This window comes from Nicotiana tabacum, chromosome 23 (genome assembly GCF_000715075.1).
Source record: "Nicotiana tabacum cultivar K326 chromosome 23, ASM71507v2, whole genome shotgun sequence".
Taxonomy (NCBI): Eukaryota; Viridiplantae; Streptophyta; class Magnoliopsida; order Solanales; family Solanaceae; genus Nicotiana; species Nicotiana tabacum.
In genome coordinates, this window is record NC_134102.1 from 66,637,312 (window position 1) to 66,661,992 (window position 24,681).

General features: G+C 42.0%; 1 long non-coding RNA gene across 1 annotated transcript; it reads right to left on the minus strand.

Annotated features, from left to right (window-relative positions):
- Positions 1 to 21,450: 21,450 nt before the first annotated feature.
- Positions 21,451 to 24,409, minus strand: LOC107806215 (uncharacterized). Its single transcript, XR_001652600.2, has 2 exons — positions 24,000 to 24,409; positions 21,451 to 21,863 (listed from the first exon to the last, which is right to left on the minus strand). It is a non-coding gene; the product is annotated as an uncharacterized LOC107806215 (long non-coding RNA).
- Positions 24,410 to 24,681: the final 272 nt, after the last annotated feature.

Consider the following 24,681-nt stretch of genomic DNA (forward strand, 5'->3'; position numbering starts at 1 on the left):
ACAACGAATAATGAACAGAGATTGAGATATGAAATACAAATGAAGAATGATGATTGAGTGTATAACTACAGTTAAGTCTAGATAACCCAAAACAACAAAGATATTCTCATTAGGTCTCAACCAAATAATCACATAGTCTAAACATGATTTCTAATATGAATCACAACTTAGGTAATCAAACAAGTTGGGAGAACATAGATATAAAAAGGTATGATAGCAAAACAAGTACGGTAATAGTCTAAAAGTCAACTCAGATCATGATTACTCCAGTGCATGCCCACACGCACGTCACCTAGCATGTGTGTCACCCCAATTCATCTCATATAACATGGTTCCCAAGGATAATTTCCCTAAAATCCAAGTTTAGATATATTACTTACTTTAAAGCGCGCAAATAAATACTCCAAAAAGTCCTTGCCACGCGAATTGGCCTCCGAGCGACTTGAATCTAATCAAAGCAACTTAATGTCATCAATAAGATCCATAGGAAACAATCTCACATAATAAGGCTAAGATCTTTAATCAAAATCGAAAAGTTAACCCAAAAAGTCAACCCCTGGCCCGCATCACGGAACCTGATAAAATTCACAAATTTCGAATACCCATTCAAATACGAGTCCAACAATACCAATTTCATCCAATTCTAACAGCAAATCGACCCTCAAGTCACCAAATCTCACTCTCCAATATCATAGCCTAAAATCCCTAAATTTCAGCTTAAATTCTCATAAACTAAGTGTAATAATCAATGGGTAATCCATATCTATCATCAAAATTAAATAACCTTTACTTACTTCTTCAATTGCAGCAAAAAGTCTCTCAAAAAACTCCCTTAGCCGAGCTCCACAATTACCAAAATAAAAAATAAAACAATGAAACCCTTTGAATATAAACTCTGCCAGTGATTCCGCATCTGTTGTCACTTATCCGCATTTGCGGCGGAATAGTGGTTGCATCTGCGGCTTCCTACAGTTGCCAACCTTCTGCTTTTGCACACATTATCTCGCATCGGTGAGTCCGCTTCTGCGGGCTCCTTCCGCACTTGAAAACTCTCAAGCTTCTATCCAAGTCTGCATTTGTGGACAACTGAGCGCATCTGCGCATCCGCATTTGCGGCTCCCCATCCGCATCTGCGATCCCTGCAATTGAAGAGATAAGTAAAGGTTATTCAATTTTGATGATAGATATTGATTGCCCATTGATTATTACACTTAGTTTAAGAGAAATTCATGTAAAATTTGGGGATTTTAGGCTATGATATTGGAAAGTCAGATTTAGTGATTTGAGGGTCGATTTGTGATTAGAATTGGATGAAATTGGTATGGTTGGACTCGTATTTGAATAATGAGAAAAACAATGAAACCCTTCGAATATAAACTATGCCTGTTATTCCGCATCTGCGGTCATTTAACCGCATTTCCGATCCGCTTCTGCAGAATAGAGGCTGCATCTACGGCTTCCTCCAATTGCCGACCTTCTGTTTTTTCGGATAATATCTCGCATCTGTGAGTCTGCTTCTGCGGAAGCCTTCTGCACTTGCAAACTCTCAATCTTCTACCCAAGTCCGCATTTGCGGACCACTGAGCGCATTTGCGCATCCACATTTGCGTCTCCCCGTCCGCATCTGTTATCCCTGCCTTGACCAGCCTTACTCCGCTTCTGCAATCAAGTTGCCGCTTTTGCGGCCTCGCACCTACGGCCAATCCATCGCAGGTGCGAATGCATCAGGAATCAGAAACTTTAGCAATCCTCTAAGTCCAAACATGATCTGTCAACTATTCGAAACACACCTGAGGCCCTATCCAAAAATACCAACAAGTCCTAAAACACAATACGTACTTATTCGAAGCCTCAAATCACATCAAACAACACCAAAACCACGAATTACACCCCAATTCAAGCCTAATGAAAACTAATGAACTTTCAACTTCCAAAATTCATGCCAAACCACATCAAATCAACTCTGAATGACCTCCAATTTTACATGCAAGTCCCAAATGAAACAACGAACCTATTCCAACTATTAGAACCAAAATCCGAACCCGATAACAGCAAAGTCAACTCCCAGTCAAACTTCTCAACCTTTCAAACTTTTAACTTTCCAACTTTCGCCAAAAAGAACCGAATCAACCTACGGATCTCCAAATCAAGACCCAGATATACACATAAGTCTAAAATCACCATACAAAGCTATTGTAATCATCAAAACATCATTCTAGAGTTATCTACACAAAAGTCAAACTCCAATCAACTTTTTCAACTTAAGCCTCCAACATTGGGACTAAGTGTCCCAATTCACTCCGAAACCTTCCCGAAACTAATCCAACCACCCTGGCAAGTCTTATAATCAAACATGAACATAGAAGAGGCAATAAATAAGGAAACGGGGATGGGTCGTTACATTCTCTGCTCTTAAACAAACGTTTGTCCTATAACGGGTCTAGAATCATACGTGGAGTCTCAAAATAGTGAGGATATCTTCTCTGCATCTCCTAATCAGTCTCCCAAGTAGCCTCCTCGACTGGCTGACCTCTCCATTTTACCTTCACTGATGCTATATTCTTTGACCTCAACTTTCGAACCTGCCGATCCAAAATGGCCATCGGCTCCACATCATAAGTCAAATCGCCATCTAACTGCACTGTGGTGAAGTCCAAAACATGTGACAGATCACCATAACACATCTGGAGCATTGAAACATGAAACACGGGGTGAACTCCTAATAGACTAGGTGGAAAGGCAAGTATGTAGGGCACCTCTCCAACCCTCTCAAGCACCTCAAAAGGGCCAATATACCAAGGGCTCAACTTGCCCTTCTTCCCGAACTTCATCATACCCTTCGTGGGCGAAACTCTGAGCAAAACCTTATCACCACCATGTAAACTACATTTCGGACCTTCTGGTCCGCATAAATCTTCTATCTGGACTAAGTTGTACGAAATTGCTCATGAATCACCTTAACCTTCTCCATAGCATCACGACCAATTCAGTGCCAAACAATATAGCCTCTCTAGGCTCAAACCAACCAATCGGCGAATGACATCGCCTCCCATATAAGGCCTCATAAGGAGCCATTTGGATGCTGGACTTATAGCAGTTATTGTAGGAAAACTCTGCAAGTGGTAGAAATTGATCCCATGAACCTCTGAAATCAATAACACAGGTGTGTAACATGTCCTCTAAGATCTGAATAGTGCGCTAGAACTATCCGTCCGTCTGAGGATGAAACGTGATACTCAAATCAACCCATGTTCCCAACTCACAATGCATGACTCTCAAAAATTGCAATGTGAATTGCGTGCCTCGGTAAGAAATGATTAAATGTGCACGTCGTGCATGCGAATAATATCCCGGATGTAAATCTGAGCCAACCGCTATGAAGAATAGGAAGTCATCACCGGAATGAAGTGTGCTGACTTAGTTAATCAGTTCAGAATAACCCAGACTGTGTTATATTTCTTCAAGGTCCGTGGTAAGCCTACCAAAAAATCCATAGTGACGCGCTCCCACTTCGACTCCGGTATCTCCAATCTCTGAATCAACCCTTCGAGTTTCTGATGCTCATATTTCGCCTATTCATAATTCAAACACCGAGAGACAAAAACAATAATATCTTTCTTTATTCTTTGCCACCAATAGTGTTGTTTCAAGTTACGGTACATCTTCGTGACACCTGGGTGAATTGAATAGCGCGAGCCGTGAGCCTCCTCAAGGATCAAATCTCTTAACCCATCAACATTTGGAAAATAAATCCGGCCTTGAAGCCGCATAACACTATCATCACCAATCACAACCTCCTTAGCGCTACCTCACAGCACCGTGTCCTTCAACACCAACAAGTGAGGATCATCAAACTGGCAAGCCTTGATACGTTCTAACAACGACAACTGTGCCACAATGTAAGCAAGAACTCGTCTAGGCTCCAAAACATCCAATCTCACAAACTGATTGGCCAAAGCCTGAACATACATGGCTAGTGGCCTTTCTGCTACTGGAAAATATGCCAAGATGCGTATACTCTCAGCCATCCTACTCAATGCATTGTCCACCATATTGTCCTATCACGGATGATATAATGTGGTGATATCATAGTCATTAAGCAACTCTAGCCTACTCCACTACCGGAAATTAAGGTCCTTCTGCTTGAACAGGTGCTGAAGACTCCGATGGTCGGTATAGAACTCACATGGAACGTCGTATAGATAGTGCCTCCAAATCATAAGTACGTGAACAAAGGTTGGCAAATCTAAAAAATGCACAGGGTAATTCTTCTCATGAACCTTCAATTGTCATGATGGGTAGGCAATCACCCTATCGTCCTGCATCAACACTGCGCCAAACCCAATATGCGATGCATCATAATACACGGTGTAAGATCCCGAACTCATAGGCAACACCAACACTAGTGTTGTAGTCAATGCAGTCTTGAGCTTCTGAAAGATCACCTCACACTCATCAGACCATCGGAAAGGAGCACCCTTCTAGGTCAATCTAGTCAAAGGTGCAGCAATGGACGAAAAACCCTCCACAAAACGGTGATAATATCCGGCCAAACCAAGGAAACTCCAGATTTCAATAGAAGAAGGCGGTCTGGGCCAACTCTGAACTGCCTCAATCTTCTTCGATTATGCCTTGATCCCCTCACTGGACACCACGTACCCCAAAAATGCCACCGAATCAAAACCAAATCTCACACTTGGAGAATTTAGCATATAACTTCTTCTCCCTCAAAGTCTGGAGTACAATCCTCAAATGTTGCTCATGATCCTCCTGGATGCGTTAGTACACCAATATATTATCAATGAATACTATGACGAAGGAATCAACATATGGCTGGAACGCCGATGTTCATCAAGTGCATAAAGGCTGCTGGGGCATTGGTCAGCCCAAAAGACATCACCAGAAACCCATAGTGACTATAGCGGGTCCTAAAAGCTGTCTTCAGAATATTTGAATCCCGGATCTTCAAATGATGATACCCTGACCTCAAATTAGTTTTCAAGAACACTTTAGCACCCTGAAGATGATCAAATAAGTACTTCTTCTCCCTCAAAGTCTGGAGTATTATCCTCAGATGTTGCTCATGATCCTCCTGGTTGTGTGAGTACACCAACATATCATCAATTCATACAATGACAAAAGAATCAAGATATGGATGGAACAAGATGTTCATCAAGTGCATAAAGGTTGTTGGGGGCATTAGTCAGCCGAAAAGACATCACTAGAAACTCATAGTGACTATAGAGGGTCTTGAAAGTCGTCTTTGAAATATCTAAATACCGAATCTTCAATGGATGATACCCTGACCTCAAATCAATCTTCGAGAACACTCTAGCACCCTGAAGTCGATCAAATAAGTCATCAATACACGGTAATGGGTACTTGTTCTTAATAGTAACCTTGTTCAGCTGCATGTAGACAATACACATCCTTATAGTACCATCCTTCTTCTTCACAAATAGAACTGGTGTACCCTAATGTGACACACTTGGGCTGATGAAGCCCTTATCGAGTAGCTCCTGGAACTGTTCCTTCTACTCCTTCAACTCTATAGGTGCCATGCGATACGGTGAAATAGAGATGGGCTGAGTGGCCGGTACCAAGTGAATATCAAAATCAATGTCCCTGTCGGGTGGCATGCCCAACAGATCTGTAGGAAATATATCTGAAAAATATCTCACTACCGAATTTGACTCAACAGTAGGAGTATTGGAACTAACATCCCTCACGAAGGCAAAATATACCAAGCATCCCTTCTCAACCATCCGTTGAGACCTCAAATATGAAATCAATATACAAGGAATGTCATCCAGGGAGCCTTTCCACACCAATCTCGGCACCCCTGGCATCGCCAACAACACGGTCTTAGCATGACAATCAAGGATGGAATGATATGGTAACAACCAATCCATTCCCAAAATCATGTCAAAATCAACTATGCTAAGCAATAAAAGATCAAATCTTGTCTCATAGCCCCCAATAATCACCACACACGACCGATATACACGGTCCACAATAACAGAGTCACCTATCAACGTAGATACATGAACAGGTGTAACCAAAGAATCACGAGGCATATCCAAATAACAAACAAAGTATAATGACACATATGAATATGTGGAACCGAGATCAAATAATACTGATGCATCCTTGTGGCACACTGAAACAATACCTGTGATCACAGAGGCGGTAGCTACTGCCTCTGGCCTAGCGGTAAAAGCATAACATCGAGCCTGACCACCACCTAATCGACCTCCTCCTTTAGGGCGACCATGACTGCCTGTGTTCCACCCCGAACTGGCTGAGCGAGTGGTGTAGTAAATGGCCTCCAGACGAGGTACCACTAAAACCACTTGTACCAAGGAACCTCTTGCCCTCCCGCTCGTCGCACTCCAGCCTACGAAACTGCTCCAAGCGACTAGCAATCTCGACAACCTGGTCGAACCTAGCATCCATCCCAGCCTCTTAAGCCAAATTGTAATGTAGACCAAAGTTGAGGCCATCAATGAACCTCTTGATCCTCTCTCTCACAGTAGGGGTGAACCATATGGCATGCGGGCCAAATCCAGGAATATCCTTTCATACTGATTCACAGTCATATTTTCTTGGCATAGATGCTCAAACTCCCTAAGCAACTCCTCTCTATAAGTCTATGGAACAAACTTCTCTAAGAAGAGAACTGAGAACTCATGCCACGTAAGTGGTGTTGTGCCAGCTCGGCTGCCTTACTTATAATCTCGCCACCATCTGTAGGCTACCCTTGTCAGCTGAAAAGTAGTGAAAGTAACTCCACTGATATCCAAAATATCCATAGTACAAAGAATTCGATGACACCGATCCAAAAAATCATGAGCATCCTCAGACTCTCCTCCATTGAACTCGAGCGGATCAAGCATTTTGAACTTCTCTAACCTTGTCCGCTCCACATCAGTCATAGGTAGACCAACCTCGGCCTGAGCAACGATAATTGGCTGGACTGGTAATACCCTTAGTATTTGATAACCCTATTCTAGGTGCTCTAGAGTACGGGCGCGTAAGAGTATGGGCTCCTCCCCCAGCCTGTAGGGTAGCTGGTGCAAAGGGCATCGAAACTGCCCGAGCCAATCTCGTACACACACGAAAAATCTGAGCCAAAGCCTCCTGAAACTAGGTATCATAATAGGCACCGCTGGAGTCTGAGCTGGTCCCACCGGCTCAACAATATCTGGTACTTGCTCCTCCACTGGAGCAACTGGTGGCTCCACAGGTGCTGCCCTCGCTCCAATGCGAGTCCCAACACGGCTACTAACTCGACCCCAGCCTCTCGCGGCCCTGACTGGTGGTACTTATGCCTGATCAGCAAAACCTCTCCCCAACCTCTCATATAACATGGTTCAAGGGGATAAATACCCTCAAATCCAAGTTTAGATATGTTACTTAATTTTAAAGCATGCAAATCATTACTCTAAAAAGCCCTTGCCGCATGAATCGGCCCCCGAGCAATTCAAATCTAGTCAAAGCAACTTAATGTCATCAATAAGAGCCATAGGAAATAATCTCACATAATAAAGCGAAGTTCTTTAATTAGAATCGGAAAGTCAACCCAAAAGGTTCGACCCTCAAATAACCAAATCTCACTCTCCAATATCATAGCCTAAAATCCCCAAATTTCACCTTATATTCTCAAAACCTCAGTGTAATAATCAATGGGTAATCAATATCTATCATCAAAATTGAATAACCTTTGTGTACCTCTTCAATTGCACCGAAAGGTCTCTAATAAATCGCCCTTAACCGATCTCCACAATTCCCAAAATGAGAAAAATAATGAAACCCTTCAAATATAAACTCTACTCGTGATTCCGCATCTGCGGTTGCGCTTCTGCAGAATAGTGGCTGCATCTTCGGCCTCCTCCAGGTGCCGACCTTCCGCTTTTGTGGACTCCTTCCGCACTTGCGAACTCTCAAGCTTCCATCCAAGTCCGCCATTGCGGGCCACTGAGCGCATCTGCGATCCCTGCCTTGCCCAGCCTTACTCCGCTTCTACGATCAAGCTACCGCTTTTGCAGCCTCGCACCTATGGCCAATCCATCATAGGTGCAAATTCATCAGGAATCAGAAACTTTAGCAATCCTCTAAGTCCAAGTATGATCCGTCCACCATCCAAAACACGCCCGAGGCCCCTGAGACCCCATCCAAACATACCAACAAGTCATAAAACACAATACGAACTTACTCAAAGCTCAAATCACATCAAACAAAACCAAAACCAGGAATCGTACCCCAATTCAAGCCTAATGAAATTAATAAACTTTAAACTTCCAAAACTCGTGCCGAACCACATTAAATCAACTCTGAATGACCTCAAATTTTGCATGCAAGTTCCAAATGATATAAAAGACCTATTCCAACTTCCAAAACCAAAATCAAAACCCTATATCAACAGTCAACTCACGGTCAAACCACTCAACCTTCCAAACTTTGAACTTTTCAACTTTCACCAAAAAGAACCGAATCAACCCACAGACCTCAAAATCAACACCTGACATATGCTTAGGTCCAATAGCACCATACAAAGATATTGAAGTCATCAAAACACCACTCTGGAGTCATCTACACAAAAGTCAAATTCCAGTTAACTCTTTAAACTTAAGCCTCCAACCTTGGGACTGTGTCCCAATTCACTCCGAAACCTTCACGAAACCAATCCAACAACCCCGACATGTCATATAACTATAAATGAACATAGAAGAGGCAATGAATAAGGTAACAGGGCTATACAAGTACATAATTTAACTATTAGAGTAATTACCCAACCCAAATTGGAAGATTCCTAAAATTCAGCCCCGGGCCCACGTGCCTGGTTCCAGAAATTTTCGAAGATAAATGTTACCCATAACCTCACGAACTCAAATATATAATTTTCACCCAATTCCATAATCATTTTCGTGGTTGTATCCCTTTTTTTTTTAATCAAAATATAGGTTTTTTAACTAAACCCATAATTTTCACAATTTTACATGTTAAAATCTACTCACAATCTATTTATTAAACTTACATTGGGTAGGAATTACTTACCTTTAATAGCTAGGTGAAAACCCCTTTTCAAAGAGCTCCAAAATCACCCAAGGAAATGAAAAATGAGAGAAAATGGCCTATGTCTCGTTTTTAAAACAAGTCTCTGCCCAGGCATTCCTTATTCGCGATCGTGGAAGAGGCCTCGCGATCGCGAAGGCAAACAACCCAGGTCCAGAATAATTGAACATCGCGAACGTGACCAGGGCCTCACGAACGCAAGGACTTGCCTGGCCTGCCCTACGCGAACAAGTGGGCTGCTTTGCAAACATGAAGACCAACAGTGCCACCCCACCTAGCTCACCTTACCCTTCGCGAATGCCGACCACATCATGCGAACATGAAGGTTAGTAACCCAGAGCTTCGTGATCGCGAGTTCATTTCTGCGAACGCGTAGCACAAAATCCCTCCCCCCTAGCCCAATTCATTCATCGTGAATGCGAGGCCTCTCCGTGTTCGCGAAGAAGGAAACCAGAACAACAAATAGCATATTTTTTTACTCAACTCCGGGTGGTCTGAAACTCACGCGAGCCACCCAGGACCCCGTCCAACTACACCAACAAGACTATAAACATAATACGGACCTTTTTGAACTCTCGAAACACGTAAAACAATAATGAAACGAAGAATCGTACCCCAAAACCAAATTGAATCAACTTATGAACTTCAAACTCCTCAAATTACCTCGAAGGCGCCGAATAATACTTAGACTACTCGGAATGATGCCAAATTTTGCGTGCAAGTCTTAAGTCACCATACGGAACTATTTCTAGGCTCAGAATACCAAACGGACCTCGATAACACAAAAACCTACTTCAAACCAAACTTAAAATAACTTGAAAACCTTCAGTACGCCAACTTTCAATATTAAGCGTCAAAACGCTCCGGGGTTATCCGAAACCCGATACGAACATACGCCCAAGTCCAAAATCATCATTGGAACCTATTTCAACCTTCGAATCTCGATTTCGGGGTCGTTTACCAAAAATGTTGACTCAAGTCAAACTTATCCATTTTAAGCAATTATTAAGGAACTAAGTTTTCCGATTTCAACCCGAACCCTTCCAAACCCGAACTAACCATCCCCGCAAGTCATAAAACAGTGAAAGCACATACGGGGAGTCTTATTTAGGGGAAAGGGGATCTTGAAAGTAAAATGACCGGTTGGATCGTTACAATCTCCACCTCTTAAACAAACACTCATCGTCGAACGGGTCTAGGATCATACTTGGAGTGCCGAATAGGTGTGGGTATCTGCTTCACATGTCCTCCTCGGTCTCCCAAGTCTCCTCCTCGACTGGTTGATCCCTCCATCGAACCTTTACCGCATAAATCTTCTTGGACCTCAACTAGTGAATCTGCCTGTCAACAATGGCAACTGGCTCCTCTTCATAACCCAGGCTCTCATCTAGCTGAACCGTGTTGTAGTCTAACACATGCGACCTATCGGCATGATACTTCCGGAGCATAGACACATGGAAAACCGGATGAACTCCCGATAGACTGAGAGGCAAAGCAATCTCATAAGCAACCTCCCCAACTTGTCTCATCACCTCAATGGACCTATATACCTTGGGCTCAACTTGCCCTTCTTCCCGAACCTCATGATTCCCTTCATCGGAGAGACTTTTAAGAGAACCTTCTCGCCCACCATAAATGATAAGTCACACACCTTTCGATCCGTGTAACACTTCTATCTAAACTATGTTGTGCAACGTCGCTCCTGAATCAACTTCACTTTATCCAAGGCATCCTTCACAAAATAAGTACCATATAACCTAGCCTCGCTGGGCTCGAACCATCCGATGGGCGAACGACATCGCCGACCATACAAGACCTCAAATGGAGCCATCTCAATACTGGACTGATAACTGTTATTATAAGCAAACATGGCCAAAGGCAAGAATTGATCCCGCTGCCCTCCGTAGTCAATCATACATGCTTTGAGCATATCCTCCAAGATCTAAACTGTCCGCTCCGACTACCCGTCAGTCTGCAGATGAAAGGCTATGTTGAGCTCTACCTGGGTACCCAACACGTTCCGAAGTGTGAAGTAAATTGAGGGCCTCAGATTGAAATGATGGAAATAGGAACACCATACAACCGAACAATCTCTTGAATGTAAATCTAGGCCAATCTCTCTAAAGAATACATAGTCACAACCGGAATGAAGTGTGCCGACTTGGTCAACCTATCGATAATGACCCAAACTACATCAAACTTCCTCAAGGTCCGCGGCAACCAAACTACCAAGTCCATAGTGATGCGCTCCCATTTCCACTCAGGTATAACCATCTGATGTAGTAGGCCACCTAGCCTCTGATGCTTATACTTAACCTGCTGGCAATTTAGGCACCGAGCTACATACTCAACTATGTCCTTCTTCATACTCCGCCACCAATAATGCTACCTCAGGTCGTGATACATCTTCGTAACACCTGGATGAATAGAATACCGAGAACTCCATGCCTCATCTAGAATCTTCTCCCTCAATCCATCAATATTAGGAACACATAGACGACCATGGAGATGCAGAACACCATCCTCACCAATAGTAACCTCCTTGGAACCACCCTATAGTACCGTCTCCCTAAGAACTAATAAGTGTGGAGCGAAGACTGAGCAACAACACATACGAGAACCCGGCTGGGCTCTGAAATATCCAACCTGACAAGTCTGTTAGCCAAGGACTGAATGTCCAAAGCTAATGGCCTCTCCTATGCTGAAATGAATGGCAAAGTACACATAGTCTCCAACTTTCTGCTCAAGGCATCCGCAACCACATTCGCTTTTCCCGGATGATAAAGGATGGTAATATCATAGTCCTTTAGTAGCTCAAGGCACCTGCGGTGCCTCAAATTGAGATTCCTATACTTGAACAAATGTTGCAAGTTGCGATGATCGGTGTAAACCTCACAGGACACCCCATAAAGATAATGCCTCCAGATCTTGAGAGCATGAACTATCGCGGCAAACTCCAAATCATGTATCGGGTAATTCTTCTTATGGGGCTTCAGCTGACGTGAAGCATATTCAATAACTCGCCCCTCCTACATCAATACACAACCCAAGCCTACGTGTGAAGCATCGCAATACACAGTATACATCCCTGAGCTGGAAGGCAACACTAACACTGGTGCTGAATTCAATGCGGTCTTGAGCTTCTAGAAGCTCGCCTCGCAATCATCGGACCATCGGAACGGAGGACCCTTCTGGGTCAATCTAGTCAAAGGTGTTGCAATAGATGAGAAGCCCTCCACATATCGGCGATAATAACCTGCTAACCCCAAGAACCTTATGATCTCGGTTGCTGTGGTAGGACGAGGCCAGCTCTGAACTACCTCGATCTTCCTGAGATCTACCATAATACCCTCGCCTGATACAACATGCCCCAAGAATGCTACAGAATCTAACCAGAAGTCACACTTGGAGAACTTAGCATATAGCTTATGTTCCCGCAAGGTCTAAAGCACCACTCTCAAATGTTGTGCGTGCTCCTCCATGCTATGCGAGTAGATCAATATGTCATCAATACAGACAATGACAAACGAGTCAATATATGGCCTAAACACCCGGCTCATCAAATCCATAAATGTCGTCGGGGCATTGGTCAAACAAAGGACATCACTAGAAACTCATAGTGGCCATATCTAGTCCGGAAAGCCGTCTTCGGAACATCTGAATCACGAATCTTCAACTGATGATACCCCGATCTCAAGTCGATCTTAAAGAACACCCTGGCACCCTGTAACTGGTCAAAAAAATCATCAATACGTGGAAACGGGTACTTGTTCTTAATGGTAAGTTTGTTCAAATGGTGGTAATTAATGCACATCTGCATAGTCCCATATCTCTTCATCATGAATAACACCGGTGCACCCCAAGGCGACACACTCGGTCTGACAAACCCCTTTGCTAAAAACTCCTCAAGCTGTTCTTTCAACTCCTTCAAATCTTTCGGAGCCATGCGGTATGGTGGAATAGAGATAGGCTGGGTACCTAGAGCCAAATCAATACAGAAATTGATATCACGATCCGGTGCCATGCCTGGTAGAACAGAAGAAAATGCATCAGAGAACTCCCGAATCACGGGCAATGAATCAATCGTCGGAGTCTCTACAACCATATCCCAAACATAAGCTAGATAAGCCAAACAACCCTTCTTGACCATGTGTCGAGCCTTCGGGAAAGAGATAACCCGACTAGATGCACATATAGACGAACCCTTCCACTCTAATCTAGTCAACTCTAGCATCGCCAAGGTAACAATCTTGGCATGGCAACCAAGGACGCCGAGATATGGAGACAACCAATCCATGCCCAGGATGACCTCAAAATTGATCATATCAAGCAACAGAAGATCCTCTCTAGTCTCATAACCACAGAAAGTCATGATACATGGTAGGTAGATCCGATCCACAACAACAAAATTACCTACTGGCATGGACACATATACAGGAGTACCTAAGGACTCGCAAGGAACACCAAAAAAATGAGCAAACAGAGATGAAACATATGAATATGTAGACCCTCGATCAAATAGTACCAAAGCATCCCTACCGCAGACAAAGATAATACCTATGATCATGGCATCTGAGGCCACTGCATCTGGTATGGTTGGAAAAGCATAAAACTTAGCTGGAGCGCCACTTGACTGGAATCCACCTCTAGGACGGCCCCTACCCACCTTTCCTCCGCCTCTGGGCGGCCAGACAGCTAGTGCGTCAGTTGGTGCTATAATCATAGGCCGATGACCCTGCTGTACTGCCTTGCTCCGAAGTCTGGGACAAAATCTCTTCATGTGGCCAAGATCCCCGCACTCAAAATAACCCCTCGGAACAGTGGACTGCTGACCTGAAGTCTGACCCTGATGGCCTTAATACCCACTGGAGGAACCCTAAATAGCTGGTGGACGATAGGAGCTCTCTGTAATGACGCTGAAATAGGGCCGCACTAGAGCTCCAGGAGAAGGCAGCGGTGCTTGATATGTGGGTCTGCTAGAGTGACCCCTAACGAACTGACCTCTGCCCCCAAACGGAGCACCACTGAACCCCCCAGAATATCAAAACCACTTGTCCCTCGGCGTCTGCCCTCGGCTCCACTGACGAACACCCTCGATCCTCTGAGCTATCTATACAACTAGCTCGTAAGAAGTCCCCATCTTAACCTCTTGGGCCATAGTGGCCTGGATACCAGAGTGCAAAGTCGTAACAAACCTCTGCACTCTCTCTGAATTGATGGGAAGTATCATAAGTGCATGGCGAGACAACTCAAAGAATCTCGCCTCATAGTCGGTCACCGACATCTGACCTTGCTAGAGCTGGTCAAACTGAAATCGCAACCCTTCCCTCTGAGAGGGTGGAATATATCTATCTAGGAAGAGGAGTGTGAATTGTTCCCAAGTCAAGGGAGGAGAACCTACCGATCTGCTGAGAAAATATGACTACCACCATCTACGGCCCCTGCCCTCCAGCTGAAAGGTGGTAAAGTCCACCCCGTGGGACTCCAATATCTTCATGTTGTGCAGTCTGTCCCTGCAACGATCAATTAAGTCCTTGGGGTCCTCATGTCGCTCGCCTCTAAAGATAGGAGGATGTAGCCTGGTCCATCTATCCAATAGCTTCTACGCCTCGCCGATCGCAGCTGGTCTTGTCTCTAGTATATCCGCTGCAACTGGCTGAGCTCCGCCCATGGGTAGTGCGCCCGGGGTCTGATATATAGCAGTTGCATCCCTGGAGCCTGAGCGGTAGGGGTCTCTGCTCCCCCTCCCACCTGAGATATGGCTGGGTCTGCCAGAAATAAACTACCATGCGTCATAGAATCCATGAACCGCAGCATATGGCCCATGACCTCTTTAGAATCCTGGCGCAGACATGAAATCCATTGGGGATGGCTCCACTGCAGGCACCTCGCCCTACTCCTCAATAACAGGATCCTCCACTGGATCCACTGGTGGCACAATTGGAGCAACTCTAGAATGCCCTCGTCCTCTACCACAAGCTGTAGCCCTCCCTCAGCCTCAGTCTCTAGCAACAGGGGGAGCATCTCCTCCACGATCGGGTACATCTGCCGCGCGCGTTCTCACCATCTGTGAGAGAATAAAAGAAAGATACTTAGCAAGACATCAACTTCACGATAGGAGATGAAGAAAGAGAAGTTTCCTAACACCCTATAGCCTCTCAAAGATAAGTACGGACGTCTCTGCAAGACTCTATTAGGCATGCTCATAACTTGTGAGACCTACGTGAACCTAGTGCTCTGATACCATGTTGTCACGATCCAATTTCCCTTGTAGGCCGTGATGGTATCCAACGTCGCCGCTAGGCAAGCCAACGGTGAACTAGCCATGTATTTATTTGTTTAATAATTTCAAATAGTTGGTTTTTATTTATTAAGTAAATGAGAAGTGAAAAATTATAGAAAAGTAAAGCGTGAACTAATAAAAGAGCAAATATAATGAAATAAATACTCAAAAGCCATAAAGTGTCTACTAGCATGTTTTCCCAAGATGCGGTGTCACAAGTATATGAGCAACTAGTAGAATATACAACACACATATGCTACTGTCTGAAATAGGATAAAGAGAAAGTAAATACAAAAGAGAGCCTGTGGGTGTTGCAGAACGGACTCAGAGAGCAGCTCACCACTATGCCTCAGGATAACGGGGGGTGCGCACCTGAATGGACACCAGATGCACCTGCCTCAGATCCTGCACAATTAGTGTAGAAGTATAGCGTGAGTACATAAACAACATGTACCCAGTAAATATCCAGTCTAACCTCGAAGAAATAGTAACGAGGGGTCGACATCGACACTTACTATGGGCTAACAAATAAAATATAGAAATTCTAAATAGACATGGAATATGTGAATAATAATAATAACACAATAGCAAGTAGTGAATACATGATTTTTTAACTGATAGTAAATTCCAAAATCTTCAACCAACACTTACTAACTCCAAATCAATTTTGGTCATTAAATAAATTATAACATCTCAAGCCGTAAAATAATATCAAGTGTAATCGGGTTCCAAGTATTACCACACACGATTTATGCCGAGGTCGTACAACTAGATCCAAAATACTGTGTCGGCTGCCGAGGGTTGAACGACACGAATCATAGATGCATCTATTATATGGCTGAGGCGAACATCCCGATCCCATTAGAGTAGAGAAGTTTACCTCGCTCGCTGAAGTACTTGCGACGTGAGAGGACATGAATTTCTCAGAGTTATTATGTATTCCTCAATTCTTCCCAAAAATAAGAAATTTAAATTGAAAAGTTGCAACTTTAAAATCCCTATTCTCAGCTCTATTCAAGACAATTAATATGCATAATAAACACAACAGTACAATTAAAGTATGATGTGGATCTAAGACTACCCGGACATCTCATGGAATATAGCTACGCACAGACTGTCGTCACCTAGTGTGTACGTAGCTCCCCACACAAATATTACACAACAAGATACACCTAAGTGGATGAGTTCCCTCTTACAAGGTTAGGCAAGAGACTTACCTCGTTCTCAAGCTCACTTACGGTCCACAAATCCGCTGTAACTCCTCAACTTGGTGCCAAACAACCCGTAACTAGCTAAATGTTATATAAATTAATCAATATACACTCATAAGTACATAACTTAACTATTAGAGTAATTACTCAACCCAAATTGAAAGATTCCTAAAATTCAGCCCCGGGCCCACGTGCCTGTTCCGGAAATGTTCGAAGATATATGTTACCCATAAGCTCACGAACTCAAATATATAATTTTTACCCAATTCCATAATCATTTTCGTGGTTAAATCCCATTTTTATCAAAACCTAGGTTTTTTAACTAAACCCATAATTTCCACAATTTTACATGTTAAAACCTACTCACAAGCAATGTATTAAGCTTACATTAGGTAGGAATTACTTACCTTCAATAGCTAGGTGAAAACCCCTCTTCAAAGAGCTCCAAAATCGGCAGAGAAAATGAAAAATGAGAGAAAATGGCCTAACTCCCATTTTTAAAACAAATCTCTGCCTAGGCATTTCTTCTTCGTGATCGCGAAGGCAAACAGTCCAGGCCCAGGAAAATTGAACACCGCAAATGCAACCAGGGCCTCGCGAATGCGGAGACTTGCCTGGCCTGTCCTAGGCAAATGCGAGGGCTCCTTCGCGAACGCGAAGACTAACAATGCCACCCCACCCAGCTCGCCTTACCCTTCGCGAACACGGACCCCATCATGCGAACGCGAAGGTCAGTGACCCAGAGCTTCGTGATCGCGAGCTCCTTTCCGCGAACGCATAGCACAAAATACCCCCCCCCCCCTCCCCCAATTGCTTCTCCGCGAACGCGATACAACCTCCGCGGTCGCGTAAAAGGAAACTAGAACCAGCATCTCTAAAATTTTGAAATTAGCTCCAAGCAGTCTGAAACACTTCCAAGCCACCCGAGACCCCGTCCAACTGTGCCAACAAGTCCATAAACATAATATGGACCTGCTCGAACCCTCGAAACACGTAAAATAATATTGAAACCAAGAATCGCACCCCAAAACTAAATTGAATCAACTTATGAACTTCAAACTTTTCACCTTGCTCCGAATGCGTTGAATCATACTTAGACTACTCGGAATGACATCAAATTTTGCGTACAAGTCATAAAATCACCATACGGAACTATTCCCAGGCTCAAAATACTAAATGGACCTCGATAACACCTAAACCTATTCCAAACCAAACTTAAAGAACATGAAAACCTTCAATGTGCCAACTTTCAATATTAAGCGTCGAAACGCTCCCGGGTCATCCGAAACCGATCCGAATATATGCCCAAGTCCAAAATCATCATACAAACCTATTGGGACCTTCAAATCTCGATTCTGGTGTTGTTTACTAAAAATATTGATTCAAGTCAAACTTATCTATTTTAAGCCATTATTAAGGAACTAAGTGTTCCGATTTCAACCCAAACCCTTCCAATCCCGAACTAACCGTCCCCATAAGTCATAAAACAGTGAAAGTACATACGTGCAATCTTTTTAGGGGAACATGTATCTAGAAAGAAAAATGACCGATCATGTCGTTACATGGGCCTTACAGGTGGTTCAAGCCCCGGAAGAACAGATCTAAAGAATGTTCCAAAATCAAAGGGACACTAAGAAAAGAATTCTAGAAATTGCTGAATACACTTCTCAAAAGTGCTCCGACTGCGAAAAAATGAGCAATGTTATGTTTTTTAATTCAGTAATGAGCTTCACACACCAGGTCATGAACGATTTACAGGTTCTTCATGGAGAGATAGGAAACTGTCCGGGGTAGTGATTGAAGAAATAGCTTAGGGATCTGTCTGCAAGATCAAAGTTATTAGAGTCTTTTACTTTTTGAGTTTAGAGTTGTCTTTCCTGTATTAGCCTCTATTTTATTGAGTCTGTTTTGTGGTATTTTTTGTATGTATTTTTGCTTTGAGTCATGTAATGAAAACCCAAAAGATATACGTTTTAATGTAATATTGAAATTCTAAAAAGATTCTCTTCTATTTTATTATGTTTATTCCCCTAAACTATGTAATGGTCTAATTCATGCGGCATCATGATTTGTAGGCAACCCCTAAGGGGTGCGATCAAAACCTTGTTCAAAACTTAAGGGTGTTCAAAGAAAAGAAGAAAAAACTAGAGAGTATAATAAATAAAAAGAGAGATTTTGAGCAAAATAAAAAGGACGAGAGGCATGAATGGGAGGTGAAATAATTGCAAAACCCGGGATGACACATGCAACTTTTCCAACACAAGAAAGAAGAGTTTAAATGCTAGGTGCATTGCATAACTACGTGTGATTTTCTATCCTTTAAATGCTCCAAACTAACATGTTTGTTGTGTGTCTCAATTAGACAAGGTTTATACTGGTGGTTGATTTGTAGAATTGTAGCATCATATCCCTATTTCGCACAGTCAAAAGTAAGTCTCCTAATGGCTACTGAAAGCATCCTCACCGTCGTCAACCCCGATGAAAGTCCAACACCGGCCATTCCTCCAGAATCTGCTACTGTCGAGGAAAATAGAATCCTAAAAATAAGGATGATGTAAATATGGAAGGCTTGGTCTAATGGGAGAGAGGCTCCTAGCTCTACTCCAGGGTTCCCAGAGATTGCCCCTTGAACAACCGGGGTTATCATATTTTTGTGCATGACTCATTCTTTCCATATGGGTACAGGCCTACACCCAACAATGTCGCTGCCATGCCCTCTGCCGCTCTTTCTAAACCACCATTACCTAGAGATACACCGATGGCCATCATTTCAGCTCCCCTCTTCACCACCTCACACCCGAGCATACAAAGGCAGAATAATGAACCGCAAATCATCACTCCTCAGGGCCCCCACTTTTAACCTGAGATGATTATTGTACCTGATTCTTATAACCAAATCCCTTAGTATGGTTTCCCTGTAGAAATCGAGAAGATGGCCAAAAGCCCTAAACAAGAAAAAATGGCCAAGAAAAATGAAAAAGTCTACAATAAAGCCTGCAAAATATACAAGGTTTGAGCGGACAAAAAGTGTATATTTTGGTGATCTGCGCATGTTTTGTCATGTGCACTTGCCTCCAGTGTTCAAGTCCCCTAAAATTGAAAAGTACAATAGGCACGATAATCCCATTGATCATTTAAAAAGGTACTATAATCAACTGAGAGGAGTCACGACAAATAAGACTGCTAATGGCCTACTTTTGTGAAAGCTTAACCGGAGTCGCCTCGGAGTGGTACATAGATCAAGAGATCTCACACTGGCACGTGTGAGATGATCTAGCTCGGAACATTGTCAAGAATTTCCAATATGACATCGACATTGCGCTTGAACATAACTCATTGTTGAACTTAAAAAATAAGCCTACAAAAGGTTTCCCTGAATATGCTATGAAATGGAGGGAACAAGCGGCAAGAGTCAAGCCACCCATGGATGAAACCGAAATGATAATTGTTTTCCTTCAAGATCAAGAAGCTGATTACTTCCAAAACATAATGTCCGCCATGGGCAAACCTTGAGCCAAGGCAATCAAGATCTGTGAAATAGTGTAAAATGGCTTGAAAACTAGAAACATTATAAGCCAAGTCGCGCTCAAAGCCACTTCTCAAGCCATTCAAAAAAGCTCAGGAAGCCTGGCCAACAGGAAGAAGAGGGAAGAGGGAGCCATGATGGATTCAAGATCTAGGGGGATTCAGAGAGGCCCCAGCCTCTCATACATGAAAATCAAAGCTCCACAATACTATTATCCTCATTAAAAGTTTCCTATGTTATGGGCCCATCATAATATGTAGTGATGAATGCACAACCCTACATATGACCACCAAATCAAGAGATAAGAACTCCACTCTCACAAATACACATGCCCAAAATTTAAACTACCACATCCCATACAACTCACGCCCTCAGCCAAATGTCCCATAATACAATCCCTGATAGAGGGAACCTCAAAGAAAAACCAACTTTACTCTTATGGGAAAATCTTACTCAAGCCTTTTTATAAAGTTGAATTGCTTGGCTTTATTGCAACTGGTAGCCCTAAATAGAGAAAAACCTGAAGAAAACTATAATGGCCATTGCTTTCCCTGAAAAGAAATAGGAAGTAGCCGCAGAATCCAAGAAAAAGGAAACTCGGGTTATCCAATGTTGCACTCTATTTTGCACATGTCAAAACAAAATACAACTTATGGTTTCCCTAAAGTTGATGAAAGAAGAGTCTTTATCTAATATTTAAAGGTATACTAAGGTACCTATAAGTCTACAAAGATCATTGTCTCAATGGTCCGCTAAACCAATGAGAATCCGGGTAAGGGTTCTAGTTATTCTAAGAGGAAGGTGTTAGGCATCCCTTACAATCTATTTTAAGTAGATCCATAACCTAGGCTAAATGTGGGGAACAATATTGTTTATATTGTAGTTAATTTAAAGGTACTAAGTGGAACCATATGAAAAAATTGCTTAAAGTGATGAAGGATTTGTTCAAACATGGGTCTACAATTTTAGAAAATGAAAGTGTTAGATTTTAAAACAATGTTGTGTGACTTATTTTAACAGTGAGGATTTGTTTTAAAGATGCAAGTCTATGCTGGTAGTTAGTCCTTTTATATACCCAAAGATATGTGGAAAATGAGTTATACCTTGGCTGTTTTGAAGATTCATTTGATATAAACTGAATTGATTTTCAAAAGTGATTTTACATCCTTGTAAAAATCCAGGTCTGATTTGAATTACACGATTCCTTTCTTTCCAAAATGAGTAAACCGTCGAATTTCGCCCAACTGACTCATTTGAAAATTTCCTCCGAAATTATTTCTATTTAAATTCTACAAAGGCTCTTAATAAGTAAAATTTGTCAGAATAACACAGGTGAGCGAAAAGAATTTAACTAATGAGTAAAACATTTTAAATATATATTCAGAATCTTGAAAATCATTAACCTTATAAAGTAACGAGTTATCTTGATCATTTTACCTTTTATCCTACGAGGTTTGGTTATCCTAGGATATTTTCTAAGCAAACACAATAAAATAAAATCACATAATATCAATGTTAGTTCCAAAATACAATATATAAATATAAATAGGCTAACAGTGGCAACGATTTAAAGTGAGGTAAAGGACTGGACTTAGTGTTGTGCTGAAGATTAGTCATGCCCAGTTCAAACTTAAGCAGCAGAAAACTCCAGTGGACAGTGAATGCAACAAGGGGAGATGGCCCAACTCAGTGGCTTTGGGCCAGAGTTCGCCATGAACTCCACAAACCCAATGTATTCAGGCAAAGAAGAAAAGAAAATTAATTGGCACTGCATAAAGGAAATAAAAAATTAAATTAAGATCGATATAATCAAGATCTAAAATGAAAAAAAGTAAATATTTTTCGTTTGTGACAACCCTCCAAAGATTAATCAAGGTTAGAGACCATTGGCTAGAGCAAACCTTATTCATTTACAAGGTTCTCCTATGAAACCCCTAATATTTTAGAGTTCATAAGGGCCTCTTGCACTCCGAGCAGTGCTTGTGTCAGGGAGGGGTCCCTTGATAGTAGAATTAAGTTCACAACAAATACCCTTAATCGTTGAACCTTGTTCTTTCATAGAGGTTTAAACACAAACCTTGACTTAACACTATGAGCAAAACAGACTAATCAGAACATCAAATAAACAGCTACAGACAAGCTTCTTTCAATACAGAAGGCCTTAGGCCAAATAAACATGATAGATTTAAGAACTAAGTAAAGCATAAACAGTCTCAAATAGCTAGATTATCATTAATAATAAACAATCAGTTAGACAAAATGACATGAATAATTAGAGTATTAGCATAGGCCTCAAATTCAAAGTGCTCTTAGTAAATGATCACTGTTAGAGTACATGATGCAAGTGTATGTCATCACATACAAGACCTCAAAAGGTTTTAAGAAATTTCAAAAGCTCAGAGTCAACTCAAGAGGTTGTGAGAATCTAGTGGTGAGCATCCTCCACTTTCAACCAAGAGGTTGTGAGTTCGAGTTACCCCAAGGGCAAGGTGGGGAGTTCTTGGAGGGAAGGAGCCGAGGGTCTATCGGAAACAGCCTCTCTACCCCAGGATAGGGGTAAGGTCTGCGTACACACTACCCTCCCCAGACCCCATTAGTGAGATTATACTGGGTTGTTGTTGTTATTCAGAGTCAACTCAGAATCATTCTACATGCCATGACACTTACATAATCTTCTTAGGAATCTTTATTTCAGTCAAATACGATCAGAGAAGGCCATTGATTGAGGGTTTCTATTTAGTTATCCGTATAGGTATGCTTACTATATCAAAGATGTTTTCAAGTTGTGAAGTGTCATCCTAAGCTATCTAAGGTGTCAAAAGAGTCAACAAAAAACATTTCATCCAAACATACACCTATTCACGTGGATTTCAACATGGGCCTAATGTCTTACAAGAAGAGAACCAAGCACGGTTTTCTTTTAGGCAATTTTAAGTCATTACATACTAAAGCTATAGGTCACCAAACCAAACTCAAAACAATCACTTAATGACAAGAACTTCATTACATATTAGGCAACATAAGATAAGCATTTTAGACATCAACATTATCCTTACAAGAGACTATGCTAACAGTGAATATGACAAGGGTTATCTAACAGGATAGGATGGTCAGATTGCTTCTTGTATAGAACCCCATAGACATATTAAGCTAAAACTAATAAACAACCTATATTCAATAGTGTTTAACCAACAAGTATGACAATGTTAACTTTCAGTAGATTATTTGGAACTTAAACTAATAAGATCTTCATAAACACAACAAAATTTTCACACAATGGTAGAGAGTATCATCTGCGTTAATAACCATAAGGTAAGCACATATTTCAGACCGGTCACTATTTGACCAAACAAAGTAGGATCACAGTCGAGTCATGAAAAGTAATCATGCTAAGTAAGCAAATTCATAAACATATTTCATGTTATATTCATATTGACATGGTAAGAAAACATGTCAATCACAAGAATATCAGCAGAATAAGCAGAATAACCATAGATAGAAGATTATAAGCAGAGCTCAAATATTAAAGTGAGTTGTAAAGAGGTGTACTGCCTTCCTTAGGGCAACAAACCAGGTATTGAATTTAGCCAAAGGAATTAGTACTCAACAATCTACTTTAAGACGATTAATCTCAAGCTAAAATAAAAAGAAAGGAAAAGAAATTGTAAGCGATAGGCAAAGAGATTTATACTTTAGTGTAGTTGCATTTACTGCTAGTTGTTTGATGTTAGGTGAGGCAATTTAAGCCGGTGTTTATAGCCAAGGATTGGCCTTAGGGTTTAAGTTTTGAAGATTCAAATTAATAGAAGGTAGAGACTATAATAAACACTTATGACAGGCTCTCATGACAGAATCTAGAGGTTCTAAAATCAGAGGAGGAAAAGAAAAGAGTGAGAATGTTAACTTTAGGAATGACGAAATTGATAGCCGTTGAAGCCAGTGACCGCCGGACAAAGTTATAACCCTAATCCCTTCGTTTGACCTTTGGGTCATTGATCGCCATGATGAGGCTGGAAAATTCTAATGAATCTGGAATGCATGACATGTTTTAATCGCGATTTGAACAGAAAATGGGTGTGATGATGAGATTCGGGGCCTTTCATTTTTTCGGCTAAGGTTTCAAAATTTGGGGGTTTGAAAGGGATGATGAGAGTGGAATATTTTCGGCTAGAATCACGGTTTGAGTAATGATATCGGTGTCACAATCATCCTTTAGTGGCCTTGCACTAATTTGTGCAAAATCCTAGGTGTGACAGAGAAGAGAGAATGATGAAAGTAAGAGATAAAAGGGGAAAGGAGGCGGATGGTGAGTGAGGGAATGACTTAGAGTTTTGGGTGGGGGGGAGGGGGGGTTGGTAAGCTTAAAATGATGGAACGAATAAGAGTCGTTGGATCATCCAGATCAACAACTCCAAGTTTTTGGGCTGAGGAATAAAGAGAAAATATTTATGGGGATGCAACGGGGGCTGTTGGATCATTTTGATCCAAGGGTTTGAGATAAAAAACTTGAGGGACTAGAATTAAAGGAAAAACGTGATTAATCTGGACAGTTGATGAATTTGATCAACTGGCCTGGTGCATTGTGT